At 34.3% G+C, this 19,393-nt stretch overlaps 1 protein-coding gene across 2 annotated transcripts in view; it reads left to right on the forward strand.

The window, feature by feature from the left end:
- LOC140447949 (UNC93-like protein) overlaps positions 1-19,393 on the forward strand; it is a 285,521-nt gene that overhangs the window by 12,762 nt on the left and 253,366 nt on the right. Inside the window, exon 1 of one of the 2 annotated variants that reach the window (XM_072540911.1) lies at positions 6,311-6,592. The exons of the other annotated variant lie outside the window; for it this stretch is intronic. The gene's annotated coding sequence lies outside the window, so the exon portion shown is untranslated. Of the gene's footprint in view, positions 1-6,310; positions 6,593-19,393 lie in introns of those variants that run through there. 2 annotated transcript variants of the gene reach the window in all.

The following is a 19,393-nucleotide window of genomic DNA, read 5'->3' on the forward strand; positions in this document are numbered from 1 at the left end:
CAAAGCTTCCTGGTTAATAAAGGTCTACGTCAGGGGTGTTGTGTATCACCGACCTTGTTTAAAATATATGTTGCAAAAGCATTGAAAGAGTGGAAACGAAAATGCAGAGGCATGGGCGTAGACTTTGGAGAGATTTGCTTGTATACATTGCAGTTTGCTGATGACCAGGTTGTTATAGCAAACGATAAAGATGATCTGGAGTACATGGCAAGGAAATTACAAAAATATTATAGAATATGTACTATCGGTATATTATAATATAATATTCGGTACAATAAGTACCGAACTATCGAACATCACATTAGAAAATAACGAAATCGTCATGCCCTGCGACCATTACATATACTTAGGAATCGTTTTTGATACAACGGGGAAAGATGATAAAGAAATAAAGAGAAGAATAACACAATCCAGAAAAACAATAGGTTCTCTAAACAGCGTACTGTGGAGTCATGAAATAGGAAAAAGAAGAAAACACAATATCTACGAATCTCTTATTAAAAGCAGTCTATTGTACGGAGCGGAAACTTGGCGAATAACCGAAAACAACACAAGAAAACTGGAGGCAGTAGAAATGGACGCTTTTAGAAGATCAGTAAGAGTGTCTAGTAGAAAGAGAATACGTAATGATGAGATAAGACAGCGAATAGGGGTTGACGGCTCTCTAACAAAAGACATAGAAAGAAAACAGCTGATATGGTACGGACACGCCCAGAGGATGAATAACTCAAGACTCCCAAAAATAATTATGCAATGGATACCACCAAACCGCAGAAAGAGAGGAAGACCCAAGAAATCTTGGAGAGAGGGAGTAACGAAGGCGATGAGCGCAAGAGATATTAGTGAGGGCCAATGGGATGATATAGTGTCATGGAAATTAGGCATCGGACAACGTCGCAAGATGTTTTAAAACCGATTGATATGTATGGTATAACTATTTCGGCCACCCCAATGAAAAACACAGTATTTGCAGAAATATACTTTTCGAGAGAAACGCACTTAACTTTAAAAGTTTCGCCGTAGTTAACTATAAACACTATTTAAGTGAAATATTTTTTATTTAACTGTACTTATATTGGGTTTATCGGCATTACAGGAACTAAAGCCTTAAGAATAGCTTTTTTCTTCTGGAATTCCCCTAGTACGTGTTAGTGGTTCTGGTAAGTAGTGCTAAGCCACATATTTTTTTTGGAAAAAGTCAAGTTCGGTGTAGTCGTCGGTACAGTTTGTTTTGAAAAATAGTGTTTTTGATCCTCTTTTAAATTTCACTTCTACAACCCAATTTATTTGAAAAATTTTTAAGACATCGTCGTTTTCAAGACGTTCTTCTTTTTTTCTCCCATTTATATGATTTTTCGGGCTCTTCTTCTTATTTTGGTGCCTATCCTCTGTAGATGTTGGCAATCACGTTGGTCCATACAACTTTGTTGACAGCTGCTCTAAATAGATGTATGGTAGTCATTCCTGTACACTGTCTGATGTTCTTCAACCACGATGTCCTTCTGCGCCCTTGAGATCTTTTGCCTTCTATCTTGCCTTCTAAAATTAGTTGAATAAGTTGATACTTCTCATTGCACATCACATGCCCTAAGTATGTCATGTTTCTGATTTTCACGATACGCATAATTTCCAGATCTTTCTTCATACGTTGGATCACGTTGTAATATGATGGATATAGCAAATTCTGAGCATGCGGCAGTAGCACTACATTTCAAAGGCTTCTAATCGTTTGGATGTTGCCTCAAGGTCTCGACTTCATATAAAAGGGTAGAAAATACATAGCATATCAAGACTTGTAGTCTTATATCAATGTTCCGGTGCATATTATATAAAATCTTCCTGAGGCGATTGAAGACAGCTCTCGACTTTTCTATACGACATCAATCTTATTTCCTGTGACCGGTCCCATTCCTTATTTAGGCTGCATCCAAGGTATGTAATTTTGTCGATTATTTTCAAGGGTTCATTATTAGCTGTGAATTGGTGCTGTATTACATCGTTTTTACTTACTACAAGAATTTTGGTGTTCTTACAGTTTAATTTCATGCCGTATCTGTCACAGGCTTCCACTACATGGTCTATTAATGTTTGCAGATCCTCCGCATTATCAGCAATCCAAACCATATCGTCTGCATTTCTTAAATTGTTTATGATTTTACCATTGATTTTTATACCTTCTCTTAAACCATCAATAGCTTCCCTGAACAGCATTTCCGAGTAAGTATTGAACAACGTCGGTGATAAAATGCAGCCCTGACGTACTCCCCATTTTATCGTGAATTCTTGTGAGGTTTCGTTGTTTTCTTGTATAGTTGCCCTTTGCTGTAATGCTACGCATGCATAAAGTATGCGTAGACTTCGCAATTTCGTTTCGAGCTCTTTGTATCAATACTTGTATAGATCTTCGTGAACTACTACCGTGGGGTTAAATTTGACCCAGAACTTGAAATTTCGTGCGCCACTGTTAGACAGTTTGACAAACGACCTTGTTATTCTATGTATTCTCCCAATTAAGTACGTAGTTCAGCATGCCCGTGCCAGATAGTGCACAGGTGCTGCTGAGTTCCGGTCGAATTTTACCCGACCATAGTAATTACGTTATTAATATTTAAGATTATACATTAAAATGGCTTTAAGAATTAGCGGAAGTACGGTGACAAGTGATAATATTTTGACTTTCTCGATTAACTGGATGAGCCAACCGAGAATATTGACACTTATAGTGACTCTAATAGATAGAGTTGAAACCGACTTATGAATATTAAAAATCAGAAGATGGCAACATGTTGCCAGAAACCGAACAGAATGGCGACGAATCTTAGAGCAGGAAAAGATCCACAGAGGATTGTCGAGCCAAAGATGATGATGATGTGACTCTAATAACAGTGATACTGACAGTGAAAGCAAAACACTCGGATCACAACACAGATTCAGAAATTGACGTAAGCGACGAATGTGAAACAGCATCTAATACGAAACAAATTTTTACTATGGACGGAATAGATATAAGTGGGCTAAAAATTCACCGGCATCATCAAAAACTCGCTTACAGAACATTATGACACACCTTTCTGGTCTTCGTGGACCTGCCTTAGAAACAAAACCATCCAGTCCAATTGAATCCTGGTCACTTCTTATAACTCCTGACATATTTGCCTCTATTCTATAGCACACAAATGGAAAAATTACCGAGACAAGCATGAATTATGGGAATACCTGTACATTTGTCGATTATCTAAACGAAAGTGAACTTAAGGCTTTTTATAGCTTTAGAATTACTGTTCAATATTTTCGACAAGTATTTTAGGTAGACCAATTTTTCGTGCTTCAATGTCAAAAAAATCGCTTCTTATTTCTTCTTACAATAATAAGATTTGACAATCATAAAATAGGAGAGCAAAGAAGGCCAATGAATTTATTTAACTATTTTGGTTAGTATAGCAAACTACACATGTTCCGAATATGTTAGAGTGGAAGAGATACTGGTTGGTTTTAGAGGTAGATGTCCTTTCAGAATGTACATGAAAGAAAAACCAGTCAAGTGCGGCATCAAGATCATGTGTTTATGTGACCTAAAACACATTATTTGGTAAATGCTTTTGTGTATGCAGGTAAAACAAATATTCATAATCCCCAAAAGTTATCCATATCTACAAGATCAGTACTTGCTTTAGTGGAACCAATTACCAATAATAACCGAAATGTCACTGGTGATAATTGGTTCACCTCAATAGAGCTAGTTGATAAACTAAGAAATCTTCGACTTAGCTATGTAGGCACAATGCGTAAAAATAGGAGAGAAATTCCTCAACAATTTCAACCAAATAAAAATTACGAAGTTGATAAGTATTCATTTGGTTTTAGACGAGACAATAAAATCGTGTCATATGTCCAAAAATAAAATAAAAGTTTAATTATGTTGTCGTCTATGCATCAGGACAAATCTTTGACCAGGAAAGTAAAAAACCTGGTATAACAGCTTTCCTCAATTCGTCGAAGGGGGCGTGGGTGCACTTAATCAAAAATGTGCTCTTTATCGTTCAGGTCAAAGATGACATCGATGGACTTTAGTAATTTGGTATTCCATAACGGATATTGCTATAGTAAAAACAGTCACATTATTTTTCACGCAGCTAATCCTGGGGTCAGAAAAATCGATCGAATTTTATTCAAGAGCTGGGAATCAGTCTTATAAATGAACATTTAGAAGTAAGATTTGGAATACCGAATTTGTCTAGAGAATTACGCTCGATAATCTGCAAAGGATTAGAAAATAAAATTACTCATCAAGATCAGACTAGACCAGAAAGGCCAGTTCTAAGACGTAGATGCTACTTGTGTCCCAGAGGTAAGGATAACAAACATTCCACATTTTGCTCAGAATGTCATAGGACCAAAACACATCCACTTCAGAGAGTTACCTGGACTATGTGCAAATAATAGATAAACACTTGCGAGTTGTTCAAATATTTTTGTCGCAATATTCTCACATTACGAAAAAACATGACTGTTATTTTTTATATGGTTACTCTATTATGATTTTCTTTTATATTAGGACAAGACGTTACTATTATAAACTACTTTTCAAAAAATGAACCGTTAAGTAATTTCAACTTAAAATATTTTTTTTGTTATAATGAGTTATGTTTTTGACCAAAATTTCTTTTAAAAGTTCTGTAAATTTTATTATAGTATCTTCATCATTCAGCCTCAAGAGTCCACTGCTGAACATAGGCCTCTTCCTCATGTTTCCAACCCCGTCTATTTGCGCCGCTCTTATCCAGTTTTTATTGAGTCTTCTTAAATCGTCAGTCCATCTTGTAGGTGGTCGACCGACGCTTCTCTTGTCTTCCCTTGGCCTCCATTCCAATAACCTCTTTGTCCATCGCCCATCTGTCATTCTGGCTATGTGTCCTGCCCATCTCCATTTTAGTCTGGCTATCTTCTCGATGATGTCAGTCACTCCGGTTCTTCTCCTGATGTCTTCGTTGGTTATTCTGTCTCGCAGAGTTATTCCTAACATGGACCGCTCCATTCTTCTCTGTGTGACTCTCAGTTTGGTAGCTGCTGCTTTTGTTAAGGTAAGTGTTTCTGCTCCGTACGTCAAGACTGGGAGGACGCACTGATCAAATACCTTTCTCTTTAGGCATGTGAGCAGCTTACTTTTAAAAGTTTCTCTCAGTTTTCCAAATGCTGCATACCCAAGGCCGTTTCTTCTCTTCAGTTCATGAGTCTGGTTAACCGTGCCAATCATAATTTCATGTCCCAGGTATTTATATCTATCTACGAGTTCTATTTCTTTCCAAACAATACTGGTGTTCTGGTATGGTACCAAATTGGTCATGATTTTTGTTTTCGAGATATGTATATTTAAACCTACATTTTCTGTAGCCACAACGAGTTCCTGTACCATCTCTCTTGCCATACCTAGATCTTCAGCTATTATAAGTATATCATCGGCGAAACGTAAGTTATAGTATCTTAATTTTGTTCAAATAAAATTTAAGTTTACAAAAACCTCTTTTTATATACACATATCTACATTTATCAAAAATACAAAAAAAAATAAATATATTTTTATATCTTGTTTAGAGGTTTTTAAAATTCGGGTCATCTACAACCCCACGATAGTAGTTATGTGGGTGTAAATACACGACAGTAGTTCAGTGATATAAAATGCTATAAATATAATAAAATATAGCAACAGTTGCTACACTTTTCATGAAGCTACTTTATTAAACTTTTCTAGATATTTTTCTGAAAGTTTTTTAAACTTCTCCATCGAATTCTAAATACACCGTCGATTTCGATCAACTGAAAAAATGCGCTTATACAAACAATTTCTTCTCAATTATTTGAACCATTTTTCAAACCATTTTAACACTAGAGCATTGCTGACTATGACAATTAAAGATTAATGCGCCCTATATGACAAAAATATTGGCGAATGTTGTATTTTTTTTTATCAAGAGTGTATTCTAAACCGTACAAAAGTAGAAATGTTTTTTAAATTTTCCACTTTATTGTATACGGTATTTTTATGGGATTTATGAATTGTTTTATGACTAGAATTGAAATGTCGCCCACCTACAACGTTTAAACGATTGATAAGAAAAGCAGTAGTTTGATGGTCCAACATGTGCTAACATTGTAAAATAAGATTTTATTGCAACCATTGTTTCCTCTTAAACTAAGCGCAATAATATTTACCAGTGTTAATGCATATAAGCATATTGTTTAGTACAAGAACGGCTGAAAGCATATTTATAAGCTAATAGTTGTCGGAAAAGTTTGTACGTCGAAATTTGCACATGGAAAACGTGTTTATCTGAAATTCGCAACCACGTTTTCGATAAGGCAGCCATTATACTGTATCATTAACTAGAAACAGGTTTAGTGTCCCAGTAAAATTAGAAATAATAATTTCGAGGTTAATCGACTTCTATAAACTAAATTAAGCGTTTACAGCTTTTTAGATTAATTTTTTGTAACGACGATTCATCTTGGACAGTCTCGAGTGTGTGATTAAGTGATGTGAGTGATCTTCTCGTTTCATTAGACAAATATTTCGTTTTGGATACCAACGCAACAGGTAAGGAGGCTGTATTTTAATTGTCTATATTTTCTGTAATTATTAAGTAACTTTTTCGAAGTTGGTAGCATTACTAAAATATTATACATACTCAACAGCAAGTACATATGTAATGGTATGTAACATTAATTATTGCTGACGATAATTAAAAACAAAAACAAGCATATTGTGGGTACGAAGTAAGATTTAAATGTACCTACTTAGTGAAGAACTAGATAGTCTCTATTAAAATACCATAAAAACAATATTTATTCCGGTTGTTACGTCATAGGTTATTCTGGTGTAAAATTCTATTTTAGCCTGTACAATAAAAATGACATTTGCTTTCAAATGTCAGAAACATTGTTGCCAAACTGTATAATTATAACATTTATAGTATTCTAAACAGTACTCGTAACATATACTTTATTACTATAAAACATGAACAATTATTCAAATTACTTTACAGGTAATAATTTATTCGAAAAATCGGTGAATAATTCCTCTTTTAATTTTCTTTAAAAACAAAGTAAATGCAGTAAACTAAAAAAATGTAAAAAACTAAAAGATATTTCGGTTTATTTAATATTTTTCTTATAATTATTTTTTCTATGAGGGCTTGGTATTAGCCGCCGCTAGGAAAAGATTTAATGACACGCAATTTAATCAATTTCTTGTAAATTATTCGCCTTTCTGTTCTTTTTTTTTCGCTTAATCTTCTCCTGTATCATGAGTAAATAACTTGCTGCAATTTCTTGCATGACTAACTTTCATGCAGGTCTATTGCAAGGTCTTTGTGTGCGATATTATCTTCAGACTCAATCCTACTGTCAGTCCTTAGAGAAGTTACTGCCTTACTAATAAGGCCATAGGCTTCATCTTTCTCTTGTTTTTTTGTCCTTTTCTTTGGTGGCGCTGGACCCTCACAACTACTAGAAGCTCTCGAAATAGAGAAGGATTTTCCAGGTATTTTCTTAAAAACCGTTGAAGGAGACAGTACTTCCAAATTTGAGATCTCTTCTACGTCTCCTTCAAAAGTTATTTTACCTTCTACTAAAAAAATTGACAATTACCTACTTATTACGGTGAACATTAAGTAATACTTAATTTTAGATACAATCAAATTAACAAAATTTAGCTCATTAGTACAATTACAGTACCAAGTTTAACAGTGAAAATATTAATTTTAACTTATATTTTCTATTTCTATTTTACTCTACTGTGATACTGGCTTTGAGAAAATGTTGGTAGTTCGGCCAGGTTTGATTCACCTTTTAAAACTACTGGGGCTCCTTGCTGTAAAAAGGGGAGTGCATCGAAACACCATAATTTTGGCACTTAGACATATGTACCTCCTGCTCCAGATGATTCACTTCTTTTAATTTTTGTTAATTCTGTCATATATTGAGTTCGAATTCCATGTAACTTTTTTTTAACATCTGCTTCCGACAGATTTGTTTGTTGGCTTTTGTTAGATTGAGTTTTTCCAATTTCCCTAGACTTGCATGAAAACTTGCAGAGAATAATAATTGTAAGCTGTAAAACGGACTTAAATAGGGATAGGCACCATTTATGGCCACTTCAAGAACTTCAAGAACTTTTTTTATTATGTTTCTATTGAGAAACATGTAGAATTTTAATAAAATCTTTCCGCTCAATGCCATTTTTATATGCTTAAATATTTATTGAACTACAAAAATAGGTAAAACAAAATAAATTTATGGTAACAGTAAAAAGAATTGAAAATGTTTGTAGATATTGTTTATGATTTCATATTTGTTTATAAATGTCTAGTTGTCTTAAAAAAATAGTCTTAAATTTTCTTCCTTGTTCCTGGACAATGGGCTCAGGTATTTTCCAAAAATGTCGCCTTTATCTATACTACAAACATCATTTTCTATAGAACAAAACACAGTTTTCTCTTTATTAGTACTTTTGATGAATGGGTATCTATAATTTTGGCAACATTGATTTGTTGTCGTCGATCTTCTACCCAATTGCTTAAATCTGGTAAGCACAAAGTCTCCAATATGACATCATCGGTATCGAACGTTTCAATATTTTCGTATTCTGGTTTTATCAAGTCAACATCCACTACCACCAGCTTCCTCCCAATCTTCCTATTCTTCTGAAGAAGAGCTTAAATGTAGGTCTTGTTTTTTTAGGTTTCGTCATTTTAAGTTTTCTTGTTTTGGTTCAATTTTTTGACTTTTTTTTTGTGCGTTCACCTGTTTGTTATGCTCTCGAGCCTGCTTCCTTTCTTGCTTTGTTTTTATTTATCGTTTTTAAGTTTCTCACATTCTTCATGATACTCCACCCGCTTATCAGATGTGACAACTTGGTGTATTTTTTTTCTATGGGTCTGGTTCCTTTGGTTGAGGACAAGGGAGCATATTGTAAAATACTGTTGAAGGAATCAGTTTTTCTACCTTATTTGGAGGTATATCTCTATATTTTTATTTCTTCAAACTGTTTCATTCAATCTGTGGCTCTGTTAGCTTGATTTACTCGATCTTCTACTTCAGTTTCGAGCTTTCCATAGCTAGATAATGTGATGCCTAGATATTTAAACTCCATCACTTGTTCTATTATCTGACTTTTCCAGCTCCTGGTCGGAACTTGATCGCCTAAATCAGCGTTTCCCAAACTGTACTCTGCGGAGCACCTAGTGTTCCGCGAAGCATCTACAGGTGCTCCGCTATATGGCGATAATAGACGGGTAAACATTAGAAAAAAAGCTCCGCGATTATGGCGATAATAAACGGTTAAACATTAGAAAACAAATAGATAAGAGTTTCAAAATTAAAATACTGCTTTAACATGCGCTCCTAATATTTTATCGGCGACGTTTCACGGTCAGTCGGCACTTCTGAATTGGTTTCAGACCGCCCTCTCCTTCCTTACTGCGCCAAACAAAGTGTACATACGGGCAGAAGTGATTAGTCATGTTTCATTCTTGTATTGAGCATTTGTGCGGTCACTCGATCCTTGCGGAGTCAGTTTACTTCGTGCAATATTTGCAGTTATTCGCCACTTGTTATTTGAAAAAAATTCCTAATTTTGTTGTTCAGCAATAGATCGCTGGTTAAAGACTGGATCCTTCAGAAAAATAGTTAATACCACTGACACAGTCACTTCAGTAAAGGCAGTGGATTCAACATCGAACAGGTTATCAGGAACACTATTATGTTAAAAAGTTAAACGCGCTTTCGGCGCCCATGAAAAATCAAGGCATGTCTTCAAATTCCAACAACGGAAAATGCTTAAAGCATTTTGTTATTGCTTAAGTTTAATGATATATTTATGCATTATTTTTTTATTGAGATATTTCACAAGAAAAAAGTTAGTGCCGTATACGTGGCGGCGTGGACCATCCGCATAAATCTTTATAGTGCCGGGCACAATGACGTATGGGTAACGTCATTAGCATTTTGTTGTTGTTTGTAGCAATTGTTGCTGCAATGTGCTGAGGGAAACACTTGCGATCACTGCCTTTTCACCTTGATAAAAACAGAACAGTATGCTAAATAAAGCATTTCAAGTTCTCGAAGTCCAATTTTACGTCCATATACATCTAAAGAGATACATTTTGCGATGCACCCCTCTTTTCTATAAATACAGTAAGTACACAAAACTCCGAACCTTAGTGCCCTTAAATCAGTAACAAGCCTACTATAACCCCGATTTTTCTAAGAGTTTATATATTTATGCCTGCCTGCGCCGTTACATATACGGCACAGGCCCTGTTGTAGAACATGCTAATGTCGTATATGTCACGACGTGGGCGCTGAAAGTGTTAAAATATGGATATTGTAATTATCCAGAACCAGATTTATATGATACAATTTTTCAATTGCAGTGTTAAAGCGATTACTGATGTGGAAATAATTCGACAGGCTGAAGAGTCTGTGGAACAGTTAGTGACGCCAAAGGCGCCAGAAGTCTTCAACGAACTGCCTTCTTCTTCTGTGAATATCAGTTCCACAGGAAAAAAAATCGGTAAAAAGGAAATACAATGATTCCTACCTAGAAATTAAATTCGCGGAGACCGGTGACAACAAACCACAGTGCGTAATTTGCGGCAAAGTATTGCCAAACAGTTCAATGTTTCCGGCAAAAATGCGTCGTCATTTTGAAAAGGTGCATCCAGAATGTAATGGAAAACCCACTGATTTCTTCAGAAGGAAGCACGGAACTGACACATGCCCAAAAAAACTATAACCTACCATTCAAAAACAGTTAACGAAAATGCTTTGATGGCGTCCTAGTTAGTCAGTTGGTAGTTTCCATTAAGATTTGCCGATATCGTGCTCGATCTTGCGCGGCATGTAATAATTCATCTGCTGATAAGCCAGTCCATTGACGAAGGTTTCGGAGCCATGAGTATTTCTTCCTGCCAATTCCTTTTTTTCCGTCGATCTTTCCATTGGTATTAAGTATTTCCGAGTATTAACTGCATTATCCTGTATCTGCTTTCTCTGATTATATGTCCCAGATATTCGAGTTTTCTCTTTTTTATCATCTTTATTAAGTCGCCTTCACTCTGTTCAAGACTTCTCTGTTTGAAATGTGTTGAACCCATTATATTCTGAGCATTCTACGATATAACCACATCTCGAATTTGTTCATCATGTTAACCTTCATAATCCAGGTTTCACATCCATACAGTAATACTGGATACACATAACATTTTAGGAACTTAATTCTCAGCTGTAAGTTCAGCTGAGAATTGCTTAGGATAGATCTAAGTTTCATAGATGCTCCACTTGCAGTTTCAATACGAGTTTTAATTTCTTCATCCGAATTTAGTGTCTCGTTTATCCAACATCCTAGGTATTTAAAATGGTTAACTTTTGTTATCGGTTCATTATTGACACTTAGTTATATAGCGCCGAGGTCTTGTTTACTAACCACAAGTAACTTTGTCTTTGTTGTATTTGTGCTTAGTCCGTTATTAGAGCATTCTCTAGTGACTCGATCTATAAGGAATTGAAGGTCTTCGATACTTTTAGCCATGATCGCGGTGTCATCTGCATATCTGATGTTGTTAATAGTTTCTTCTCCGATTCGAACTCCACATTGCTCTGCCAAGGCTTCGCTAAAAATTATTTCTGAGTAAACGTTAAACAAAGTTGGGGACAACACTCAACCCTGTCTAACACCTCTTTGAATACAAATTTTGTCGGTTTCTTTGCCGTCTACCAGAATAGAAGCTTCTTGATTCCAATATAGATGTTGTAAAAGTCTTAGATCTTTATCATCTATTCCAACCATTTCTAGATATTCGAACAGCCTACCATGTTGAACCCTATCAAACGCCTTCTCAAAATTTATAAAACAGACGTAAATTAGTTTCTGTACTTCCCATGATCGTTAAAGTAGTGTTAGCATTGAGAACAAACCTTCCCTTGTTTCCAATCCTTCTCTGAAACCGAATTGTTTATTTCCCATTGTGTCTTCACATTTCTGCTGATTCTATTAAGAATTATCCTAAGAAGTAGCTTGAGAGAGTGACTCATGAAACTAATTAGTCTAAAGTCTTTACATGATGATGTATTAGGTTTTTTTGAAAGTGGGATAAAAATGTAGACCAACCATATTCGTGGCAGTGTTCCAGTTTCGTGTATGTGGTTATAAATGTTTGTTAGTTCTGAGACATTGTCGTCGTCTAGAAGTTTGAGCCAGTCTGATGGTATTTGGTCAGGGCCTGGAGATTTCCCATTTTTGCTTTATTTGATGGCTTTCTCTACTTCTGCTTTTAAAATACTAGGACCAGTATTCGTATACTTTGTGGTGTTAAGTGGTGGCCTCGTATCCAGGAAGAGCTCTTTGATGTAGTTGTTCCATTCTTCCTTTTTTTTCGTTTAAGTCGAGAATAATTTTACCTTTGGAGTTTCTACAATATCGCCCAATATTAAGAGAGAAATAATGACCGACGTAAATAAAATTAAGTATCAAAAAAGTTTATGGATCTATTATTGATGCACCATACCGTTATTTAAGAATTTACGATTTACCCTACTTCCCCAGACATACGGAAATGTATTTAAAAATGTTTTAACCTTTACTTGTAACGGTCCATATAGTTTACCAAGTAATATCAAAATAAAGAAAAAAACATCTTTCAACGAAGCAAAAAAGTTTGATAAATTATGTACACGTAGCAAAACCACAATAATTACTTTCATAAAAGTTCAATGAACGTACATTCTTGGATTGATTTCATTTTTGAAGGTTGAATGTTATAATAGCAATATCTTACTTTTTAATGGTAATAGGTATATACCTATGCGTAAAATATATAATTTTTATGTGCACTATTAGTTACACCATAAATTATTAAAGTTTGCGAAAGAATAAAATTGTTTTGTATATTATAGTATACAGAAGTATACTTTATATTTGTGGCAATTCTTATCTTCAATATTGAGTTTTGCACGTCGTCTTTTACACTGCCATTGTTCTCCTTTTTGGCACTCTGTTACTGTATTTATCTTATTAAGCTTTTTTCCAGTCCTTGTATCGTCGCTGTGAAATCAAACCGGCATAAATGCAAAAGAGACATTTGTCACCAGAGAGTTTCAAAGTTTTTACAATTACTTTTTGTTTGTTCTACTCTGTGGGCTTTTTGTTATAATAGAAGACTCATTTTTGTATTATTTAATTATTACAAGACAAACTAATACTAATACATAAAATTATCTCTAAAGAGCCATAAGACCAGTCTGTCGACTGTCCATGTCTGTCCTTCTTTTTCACTCCTGGGCTTCTTATTTTATTTGACATGTCACTAATGTGTAGGTAGTTTACAAATATAAAGGTAGATTTACAATTTAACACAACATAACATGCCCCTTTTTTTTAACAAAAAAAAAACTAAACTATACAAACACATTAAATATACTTGAAATATTACATTGCCACATTAATCTCCTGAAAATGAAAACCTTTTTGGCCTATTTACTATTCGACCACTCCTAGTGCAAAATTGATTATTCCCATTTTGTCTGTGTGACCTATTTAAGCTAACATTTGAATTGTTATTACTTTGAAGTGAAATTGGTGTATTGTTGTTCATATTTGGAGCCTTATGCAAAGTGGAACTAGCTGCTGTACTATTTTCATGCTTAACTATCACTTCAGTATTATGTCTACCAATTGTACTGACAGGCTTTAAGATGTGTTGTGTGTTCCTACGATAATGTACACCTTCAGGTGTTCTGACGACATATGATCTTGGAAAAGGACCTATTTCTATCACAGTAGCTGGTAACCACGGTGATGATGCAAACTTTTTATTAAATTCATTTTCCCTAACAAACAGACTTGGTAGGTTTCTTGCTGACCTATCGTGATATTCTCTCTTTCCTTTCTTTTTCCTTAACAAATTTGTTATATTCATCCCTATCAATTGTTTTTGGTAGGAGTACCTACTTGGCCAACCTTAATTATATTTTATTATTGACTGTAAAACTCTATCAGTTTTGATTGTTGCTTGTATTTCCACTAATTTCTTTGAAGACACAGCTTAATTGTTAACTAATAAACTTCCATGTATACGCAACTCTTCATCTCCAGTATCAGTATTATCTGGACCTTCTACTGGTGCTCAACTTAATGTATCTGCGATGAAAAGAAATTTTCCTAGAGTATAGTTAACTTCTAAATCATAAAGCTGTAAGTTTAGCATTATTCTTTGCAAACGTGCTGGAACCTCAGATAATGGTTTCTTAAAAAGACTGACTAATGGTTTATGATCTGTTTTAACTTGTATTTTTCTACCATATACATACTGTTTAAATCTAGTACATCCGAACTGGATTGCATATAAGTCTTTCGTAATTTGACTGAGACTGTGACAAAGATTTAAATGCATATGCTATAGGTTTTTTGTTTTGTAAAATCACTGCATCAATTGCAAATTTTGAACTATCAACTGATAATGTTAATGGTAGACTGTTATCAAAATTCCTTTAAGCGCCTCAAATTCTCTTCCGTGCTCTTCTATCCAGTAAAAACTAATATATTTTTGTTAATAATGATCTTAAATTTTTCGTACGCTCTGCTAAATTATCTATGAACTCACCTAAATAATTAATCATTCCTAAAAATCTTTTAATATCAGCTACACAGTTAGGAATTGGCATTTGACAAATTGAACTTACTGCACCAGAATCTGGACATGCCTTCTGCACTAAAAACATGACCCAAATATTTATTATCTGACAATAGAAATTTGCATTTGTCCATATTAAATTTTAAATTGAATTGTTTTTCCCTATTTAGTACTAGTTCTAGTATTTTATTGTGACCTTCCAATGTTTCACTATAAATTAGAATATCATCTATATACAAACAAACTCCTTCTATGTCTCCGACTATTTCATTCATTTTTTTTTTAATCTCAGGAGCGCAGCTTATACCATAAGGTAATCTTGTAAATCTAAACCTTCCAAAGGGTGTATTAAATGTGCATAGCTTAGAACTCTCTAAATCTAATAGTATCATCCAAAACCCTAATTGTGCACCTAGTGTTGAAAAATATTTTGCTTTTGCTAATTTTGACCTAGTTAGAAGATGGAGGGAAGTTGTCAGGAATCGACAGGAGTGGCGACTTCTTTGTGAGCAGGCCAAGATCCACAACGGATTGTCGAGCCACTTATGATGATGAATTTTGACCTAGTCTCATTAAATGTTGGTATAAGATAATGACATCTTTTTATAACTTTTTTTAGATTACGGTGATCCAGACAATTTCTCAAATTTTTGCTACTTTTTTCGACTAAGACTATTGAATTTACCCATTCACTTGCTTCATTGACTTTTTCTATTACTCCTGTAGACAACATTCTGTTTAATTCTTCTTTTAATTTATCATGTAAAGAAGAAGGTATTCTTCTTGGTGGTTCTATTATAGGTTTAATATTTTTATCAATTTCAAAATGACATACATTAGGTATACAACCTAGACTAGTAAAAACATCTTTATTTTTCTCTATGATAGACTCATGACTTACTAGACCAACTCTTTTAATTAATTTTAATTTTTGACCAGTATCTAGACCCAAAATTGTTTGACACTCCAAATTCACAATAATGAACTTCTAACCTATCCTAATTACACATAACAAATTTACTTTTCCTACAATAGGTATCACATCCGACTTTGAAAAAGACTTTAAATTTATGCAGGTAGGTACTACTTCTAACTTTTCTACATTCATGATGCCTACCGTAGCAGAGATGATCGTCCAGCAACACGTTGGACTGACGATCTAAAATGTTGTCATAGGAATTGGATGCAATAGGCATAAGATCAAAATATATGGAAAATTATGAGCAGTGGACAAGCAAAGATTGAATAATGGATAGAAGAGATACAGGTGAAGATTAATAGTAAATATTAAGATAATCAGTTTTAAGGGCAAAAATGTGAAGACAACAATATACAAAGGACAAAAACTAGAGGAGGTCTCAACAATTGAATACCTAAGAAGTGTCTTTTCAAATGATGAAAAATTTGATTTTGAGATAGCTGCTAAACAGAAGAAAGAGGGAAAAATCTACTATACGCTAAATAAAACAATATACGGAAAGAAGGAAATAAACAACAAAATTAAATTAGTAGTAGAAAAATACGGCTCTAACTACACAACAATGAAGAAATTAAATAAAGATATCCACCAGTCAATCCGAAAAGACTTAAGAGAAAACAATACAAGATAAATAACTAAAATAATTCAAGAAAACAAAAGTATGTATGAAAGCACTGACGAAAGGCAAGATCAGCCCCTGCCCAAAATCACAAACCAGGGATCAGAATTAATGAAAGAAATAACTCCATACGAAATCAAAATGGCACTTTTAGAAATAAAAAATAACAAATCACCTGGCAATGATGGAGTAGTGATCAAAGCAATCAAACTAGGTGGAAATAAAATTATTCAGGCTTTGGCCAAGCTTTTCACCGAATGTATCTACCAAGAAAAAACTCCTCAAGGGAATAATGCAGTCATTACTATATTACACCAGCAAGGAGACATAACAGATTTAAAAAACTACCGTCCTATCAGTTTGGTTTCACACATATGTATATAAACTTTTCACAAAAATTATCAAAAAAGGCTGAACGCTAAATTAGACTTCTATCGGCCTAGAGAACAAGCTGGATTTAGATCGAAATACAGCACTAACGACCACTTACTAGTGATAAAGAACCTGATAGAGAAGTCTGCAGAATACAACAAACCATTGACACTGATATTTGTCGACTACGAGAAAGCATTCGATAGCATAAGCCATCAGAAAATGTTAATAGCATTGACAGAATGCCGAATAGACCATGGCTACATTAACATAATCAAATATATCTACCAAAATGAAACAGCTAGCGTTAGACTATTTGAACACAAAACAAATAGTTTCTGTACATAGAGAGGAGTACGGCAAGGAGACTCAGTCTCTCCAAAGCTATTCACGACGCTTTTAGAACATACTTGTAAGAAGGCACATCTGAACGAGCATGGTATCAACATAAATGGAGAGAAGCTTAGTCATTCAAGATTTCCAGATGACATCGTTCTTATAGCCCATCATATGGATGATGCAGTAATAATGTTTGAAAAATTATATCACGCTTCCTTAAAGGTCGGACTAAAGATTAATATGAAGACACAAATAATGACTAATCTGGTGCTAAATCAAAATATTGCTGTTGATGGAAGGGATATTGTGCAGACTACATCGTATAAGCACCTAGGACATAAAATTCGGTTGGGCAGAGATAACCAGACATCTGAGCTCTCACGCCGCCTGGGCAGCGTTTGGTGAATTATACTATGTATTTAAATCAGATCTACCCATATTCCTCGAAAGGAAAATCTTTGACCAATGTGTGTTACCTGTACTCACTTATGGAGCGGAAACATTAACACTCACAAAAAAGGTAGTTAATAAGATTCGCGTGACTCAGATGGCTATGGAGCGCCAGATGTTGGGTGTCTCTCTGATTGACTGAATCACAAACGAAGAAATACGTCATAGAACAAAAATAACTGACGCTATCGAAAAAATCGCGTCGTTAAAATGAGATTGGGCAGAACACGTCGCCAGATTATCAAACAACCGATGGATAAAACGTATTTTAGAGTGGAGACCAAGGCAAGAAGCAATACGGCGCAGTGGAGGCCCACCAACTAAATGGACTGACGACCTGAAGCGTGTTAGCAATAACTGGATGCAAGCCGCACAAGACAAAGACAGATGGAAAGAGCTGAGGGAGACCTATGTCCAGCAGTGGACACATACAGGTTAATGATGATGATGAATACAATTAACATACCAACAGTGAAATATGCAAGTGGAAGCTGGGTATTACAAAAAAAATGAAAATAAAATAAGTGCTATTGAAATTAAAGTCTTGAGACAAATAACACAACACCACGAATACCTAAAACAACCAGAAAACCATTTTGGAATGACTTGGGTAAGTACAGAGGATAGAAGACGAAAGGTGGCCATAGATAACATTAAGAACTAAAAAAGTAGAGAAACGAAAGAGGAGAGAACAAAAAAAGTTGGATAAATGAAATTATAAAAGCTGTAAAACCAGAGGGATGTACTACAAAGAAATAAAAATGATATCGGGAAATAAAAAAGAATGGAAAAAGAGAATAGACGTCAACACAACAAAAAATTCGACAACCTAGGGGGTAAGAGGAGTTTAGAGAGGAAGAAGAAGAAATAGTGATGGAAAGAATTATATAACCGCATGATCTCTGGAAATCTATGTAGCTATTGTACGCAGTAAATATTCCAATTCCACTCTCAAATAAAAAGCCAGTTAAATTAAGCCAATACTTTGTGTATTGGCTAAATACCCATCTAAAAATATTTTTTTAATAATAGAACCTACAAATCTGAGATACTTAGACGAAATTACATTTAATAACCTCGTTCAAAAGCTTATTTATTATTATCTGTGATAAGATCATGAGCATTATTAATTAATATCACAGTCGAAAAGTTTATTTACCATTGTCTTTGATAATATCTGCTGCTTATTATATAAGGATTTTAATTTTAAACACACAATTTTAAATTATGTGTTTATGAGATTTCTTATAACGTGAGAATAAATCACTCCACAGAATACGTTTACTGGCAGGAAGATCACAATTATTGCTATATAAAAATATCATAAAAATTTACCTAAAATAATCTATCCCTTCACGAAAAATTTAAACATTTTGAGAACCTAAATGGATATAATCCATTGTTTTTTAATAATTTGTAAACTATATTTGTTGGAAATAATATTGAAAGTACACTCTGGTTCTGTCAAAATATATTCAACAATTTTCTCTTCTACCATAAGTAGACTAATTGCCATGCCACTAATTGGTTTTCTCACGTGTACAAATGTTCAGCTTCAAGTATTTTAATTTTTAACAGGGTTGTAGAAATAAATATTAGACTTACTCACAATCTATTTTATTAAACTTTTCTCATTTCTGTCTTCAATAACTGAGCTATACTCATGGAATTCAGTTGGCTGTAGTAGACGAGTTGTATCAAAAGAAACCTCAAAGAGAAGTAGAACAATCAGCAATAGACGACACTGATACAAGACGAAAATGAAGATATCGAGACAGAGATGAACGAAGGATTGGTAGTAACAATCGAACCAATATTAAATTGATTATGCGTTGCAGCGATCTGCTCGTGAAAATACGAAAAGTTGTTAAAACATTAAAAAATCACCTATCAAAGACATGTTTTTGCTAAATATATCAAGGAAGTTTGCTTAGTATGCTGAAACGT

The sequence above is a fragment of the Diabrotica undecimpunctata genome, chromosome 8 (genome assembly GCF_040954645.1).
Source record: "Diabrotica undecimpunctata isolate CICGRU chromosome 8, icDiaUnde3, whole genome shotgun sequence".
Taxonomy (NCBI): domain Eukaryota; kingdom Metazoa; phylum Arthropoda; class Insecta; order Coleoptera; family Chrysomelidae; genus Diabrotica; species Diabrotica undecimpunctata.